Raw genomic sequence first — 6,000 nt, 5'->3', positions numbered from 1 at the left:
TGAAGGTTGGGATGGGGAGAGGGCGGGGGAGGGTGGGAGGAGGGAGGACAGGGGAATCTGTGGCTGATATGTAAAATTAAATCAAATTATAAATAAAAAAAAGAAAGAAAAGAGAAAGGATATAGACAGTCAGGAAAAAGTAAATAGTTTACAAATAATAAAGTAACATATTTAAAGAGAAAAGTAAAGTAATGTAAGAAAAAGAATAAGCCACATAGAAATGGGAAATACACAGGGAGTCTGGAACCTGTATGTTGTTGTGTTAATTTTGAAATTTTTGAATGCTGATAATCAATCAACAACTGCTGACAGATAGGATTGCAAACTGGACTGCAAAACTGAACCAACCTAGATACCTTAGGGCTATCTTAACTTTAAAAATGAAATAAAAAATATGCTACTTTGGACAAGAGGTTTTGCTTTTGTTTCCACAGGAAACAAGAGGCTGTGGATTTGTTCCAGGTTGAAATAGATCAGGTTTGATCAGAGGAGACCTCCTAAATTTTGACAGGTGATATACATCAACAAAGGTTACAAGTGGTCTTCCCAGGACTTGACCATTATCTAAATTTTCACAGAGACCCCTAAAGATGTCTTTGCCCACAGACAATAGGAAATGGTCTAGAGAAGATGATGCCCACATTTGCAAGAGATGGGGTGGGTGCTTGTTGGTTATTTGGTGGGTTATGAATGTTTGTTATCATTTAGGAGAATTGTGGTGATATATTGTATAACCTAATAAACTTGCCTGAGGATCAGAGGACAGAGCCAGCTACTAGATTAGACATAGAGGTCAGGTAGTGGTGGCACACACCTTTAATCCCAGTACTTGAGATCTCATGCCTTTGCTTGGGAAGCACACACGCCTTTAATCCCAGGAAGTAATATGGCAGGGCAGAGCAAGGTATATAAGGCATGAAGAAACAAGAACTTACTCTCTTTAGGCTGAGGATTTCATAGAAGTAAGAACTAGTGGCTGTCTCTTCTGCTTCTCTGATCTTTCAGCTTTTACCTTGATATCTGGTACCAGGTTTTTTATTAAAAGACCATCTAAGATTCAAACAACAGGGAATATAGGAATAGAGGATAAAAAGACAACCATTAATCTCAGATATTTTATATATTTATATAAATTTAAAGTTATTTTGTTAAACTATATGTATGTTTCTACTCTTGTTTGAGGTATTGTGCTTATGCAGTTCATTTAAGATGCAATGTATAATTAAGAAATGAGGTTAGTAGTTCATCTATAATAATCAAATTTGTAGTCACATTAGGTGTGTTTTCAAGGTTAAACAGGTATATTTTAGACAGATAGATGATTTTCAAACACTTCAAAGACCTACAGAATATGGCATTTAAGATGTTTAGTAACCTAGGTTTTTCATGACAATGAGAGACATCTGGTCCTGGCAGCACTAATTTACTTCATAAAAGAATGATAGGCATTGAAGAAGCTTTTTGGCCTTCAATGTGGCAAGACTAGCCACTTGGGCAAGAAACTGATCTAGCCTTCACTGCTGACAATATGCTGGACAGACTGGACAAGCAGTACACAGGAAAAAGACTGATGAACTTTTCCAAAGCAAGGCAGGACAGTCCCTTAAGATTTCTGCTTTACTGAAAAGTTTGCCAGATATTCTATGCCTGTAGGCCAAAGATGGATGCCAAACATTGCAGAAGCACTTTGGGTGACTGTCCAGGCAGCCAGATGTCTCTGTTGTTAGATAATATTACATATTTCTGGGGTCTTTGATGAAGTTAAAGACTAAATAGAGTTATAACTTTCCTTAGTTATGATAGAAAGAAAATTAGCTATAAAACTTTGGAATCACTAAAATAAGATAAGATAGATGATGGAGTATTTTCTCTGAATTTTCTAAATACAAATGGACTGAATATTGTGAATGTAATTCTTATTTGATAACTGTTTTGTTGTATATAGTTTTACTTTGTTAAAGTTAAAACCTTTCATTTTTATTTAGACAAAAAAGGAGGAAATGTGGAATATTAGTAAAAGTTGTGTTACAATCTTTCATGCTGTGGAATATTTGTTTAATGATGCCAAAGTGTATTGCAATCTTTTCTGTTGCATTTGTTTAACTCTATAAAGCTGTGCTGCTTTGCCTGTCTAAAACACCTGATTGGTCTAATAAAGAGCTGAATGGCCAATAGCAAGGCAGGAGAAAGGATAGGCAGGGCTGGCAGGCAGAGAGAATAAGAAAAGGAGAGAGAAGAGGGAGGAATGAAAAAAGGAGAAGGCAAGGAGGATGCCAGGGACCAGGCTCCCAGCCACACAACCAGCCACAGAGTAAGAAGGGAAGAAAGGCAAATAGAATAGAGAAAGATAAAAAATCCCAAAGGCAAAATGTAGAGTAGAAGAGAAACAGGTTAATTTGTTAGAAAAACTGGCTAGAATTAAACCAAGCTAAGACCAGGTATTCATAAGTAAGAATAAGTCTCTATGAATTTATTTGGGAGCTGAGTGGTAGGCTCCCCAAAAGAATCAAAAGAATCAATTACATGTGCCAGTCAGCTTTCTATCATTATAGCAAATATTGGAGATAACCAGTATAGACCAAAGGTTTACTGAGACTGGCAATCTTGGCGCTTTCACTCAATGATCAGTGGGCTGCATTGCTTTGAGCCTGTGGTGACAGATCGTATGAGGAGCGAGTGACAGAGAAAAGCTGTTTGCCTCATGGCAGGAAAGTAAAACAGAAGGAAATGACCAGCGCCCTCCAGTCTCCCGGGAAGGCATGTCTCTGATGTCTTAGCTCTTTCCCAGCAGGACTCACCTTCCACAACACAAGGGCTGAGGACAGGCTAGCTTTTGAGGAACACTCAAAGCAACTATAGCAATTTTCTATCCCAAAATTAATAAATAAAATATAAGAAGTGAAGAAAAATAACAGTTTTTCTTCATAAAAATGTCACGTTATGTGGGAATTATTCCTCATTCAGGGAATTTGTCTGAGCCCTTACCGCATGTTACCCTACCAGGCCCTGTTTCGTGCAGGCTCATTAGGAGCCACCACACCTAAAAATGTGCCTGGTGCTGCTTTCCCATTGTCAGTCTGGAAGTCATATCGAGTAAATGCTTTTCACTGAGTAGGAACCATATAAAAATGACCTCATATCTGGATTGTCTCCCATTTTCCTCTTTATAAAATAAAACACAATTCCCTTATCCATTGTGTGACTACATATGTCAAATCTTAATTGCCTCAATCCTTACTACTTCTAGAATTAGTTGAAAGTTTTTCTCAAATATGTGCCCTCGTCCAGCTAACTGTGGAGATGAGGCATATTCTTGTCCAGATAACTTGTACTTTTCATTATGTTTGAAATGACAGTTTGGAGTGCTGGCGAGTTATGGACTGGGTCAAACCCAGCATGTTACATGTAAAAGGGTACAGCATGATGGGGTGGGGAACATCACCTGTAACAAAAAAGCAAACGTTTCTGTCTGGAGATGAAATGGAATCTCACTTTTTACCCAGGAGGTGCTGGGCACACAGTGACAAACTGGGTGAAGTCTTTCCTGCCCTTAGTCAGTTGATAGTGTACAGGGGAGAGGCAAGAGACAGACAAGCAAATGAGTCAGTGCTGATGAAGCAGCGTGAATTGACAGGTGCTGGGGGAGGAAGGCCAAGGCCGTGAGGTCTTTAGCAAGGAGGCAAGACAGATCTTGCGGAGAAGAACCGGGATGGGACTGGGCCATAGGTGAACTGAGCACACAGCAGGCCAGGGTTTACAAATATGGACTTTACTCTGGGCACACCGGGAGGCTAGGCCCCTAATGGTGGCCGTTCACCAGGAGAATTGAACACACACATTCAAAGTATCACGGTGCCTGCTCTGTGGAGAATGGATTAAAAATAAGCCAGGTGAGAGCCATCGGGAGACCATGCTGTAGTCAGGTCTGAGGTCGTGCAGGTTTGTCTGGGATCTTTGCAGGAGTGGAGGAGAAAATGGATTGATTGGGGATCTGGAGGCTGAAGAAGCATCAGTGTGGGCTGAGAGGAAGAAAACACCACACAGATGTCGTGGCTAGTCTCTTAGCTATAGCAGGGCAGGTGACAGTACTGCTGACAGGTTCCTTTGGGGACTGCCTAACAGACCTCATACCATGCCGGACAGACCATGACAAGCAATGGGATGTGGCCTGATGGCACACGCTGCTCTTCAAGTGTAGTTACACGGTTGCTTAACTTTGAATGAAGGTCTAAATGGAGTTCCCCAGTGGGCTCTGAATTTCATATACATATACATCTTTTATTTCTTTTATGATTTTGGCTTATTTGATTTTTGCTTAAAAAACAAAACAAAACAAAAAAGCATGGAGGGGAAGGGGCTCGTGAGTCCCTACCCCTAACTGAGGAGCCATGGACAGCTGATAGCTTCTAGGAGAGGAAGGGTCAGTTTTCTCTAATGATGTGGTCCTCAATAAGTCAGCCATGCTCTGGTGGATGACCCCATACTGGAGTATATGAACAGCACAAGAAAGAAGACATGAAACTGGAGTTGCAGAAGGGAGGTGGACGTGAAGAGGAGGCAGAAAGGTAGTAAGAGCCAGTGGAGATGGGAAATCCCAAGGAAGCCGTGTCTTCAGACACAATAGGGCTGACACACGTTTTGACTCACAGAGACTTTGGCAGCATACACAGGCCTGCACAGATCCAAACCAGATGGGGTCCTAGCACCGAGAGAGGAAGTAGACATGAGCACCCATCCCTAACCCAGAGGCTCTCTCCAATTGACAATGGCTTGCAATGGAAAAATTAGTTCTCTCCAATGGCGTCTCACTGGTTATACAAACCACACTTAGAGGAGGCCTCATCCCAGCAGTAGATGGCCAACACAAAACAAATTCAAGGTATTTTTGGTGATTTTTTTTTGTCTCATAATTCTTTGGGCATTTTTTACCTTACCTGTTTTTTGCTTATCTGTTATGGTTCCCACTTTTGTGTTTTTATGAGTTTTGTGTGTTTGTGTAAGTGTATCTCTTGTGTGTATATGTTACCCTTAGTTTTTCTCTGTTTGTAGCATGAATCTTAAAGGGTCTTATTAATAAATTCAACCATGAGCCAGGTATTGGGGTGAACTGGAAGGTCAGAGAAACAGAACAAGCCACAGCTTCCTCACCTCGCCAGATCCTCAGCTGGTCTTGTTTCCTCAGACTGGAGGCCACTGAGTCCTCATCCAGAATGGGTCTCACCTGAACTGCTGCTAGAAAGCCTGAATGCTTAACCAGCCAAATGCGTAACCAGACCAAATACTTCTAGTTTCTGGTCCTCACACCTTACGTTTCTGCTTTCTACCACCACTCCCTGGGATTAAAGGCTCGCTTTCTGGGATTAAACCATGCCTGGCTGTTTCCAATGTGGCCTCGAACTCACAGAGATCCAGAGGGATTTCTGCCTCTGGAATGCTAGGATTAAAGGTGTGAGTGCCACCATTTTCTAGCCTTTGTATCTAGTGGCTGTTCTGTCTCTGACCCCAGATAAGTTTATTAGGGTGTACAATATATTGGGGAACACAATACCACCACATCTGTTTTTTGTTTTCTGTTGGTTCTGATGTTTTTTTTTCCTCTTTGTCTGTTTGCTTTGTTTTATTCTGGTTTGTTTGTTTTTGTGTTCGCCTATTTGTTTTCTACAGAGAAAGAAAAGGAGACATGGAGTGAGGTGAGTGGGAAGGTGGGAGAGTTTGGGGGAGGCTGAGGGAGGGGGAACAGTGTCAGTAATAGACTGTCTGAAACAAATTATTTTCAGTAACAATGTATTGTTAAAAGAGAATAATAAAAAATTATCATGTCCAAAAAAAGACACGAAGTTAAGGGAAGGGGGATAAGAGAGAGAAGAATTAATCTGGAAGAGTTTGGGGAGGAGCAGATGGTGAATATAATCAAAATACATTGTATGAAATTATCAAAGAATTAATAAAAAATATTATATTAAAAAGTTGTAGGTACAGCTGAACTATGTTAATAAAGTA

Source organism: Peromyscus leucopus, chromosome 5, assembly GCF_004664715.2.
Source record: "Peromyscus leucopus breed LL Stock chromosome 5, UCI_PerLeu_2.1, whole genome shotgun sequence".
NCBI lineage: Eukaryota > Metazoa > Chordata > Mammalia > Rodentia > Cricetidae > Peromyscus > Peromyscus leucopus.
This window is presented reverse-complemented; position numbering follows the sequence as displayed.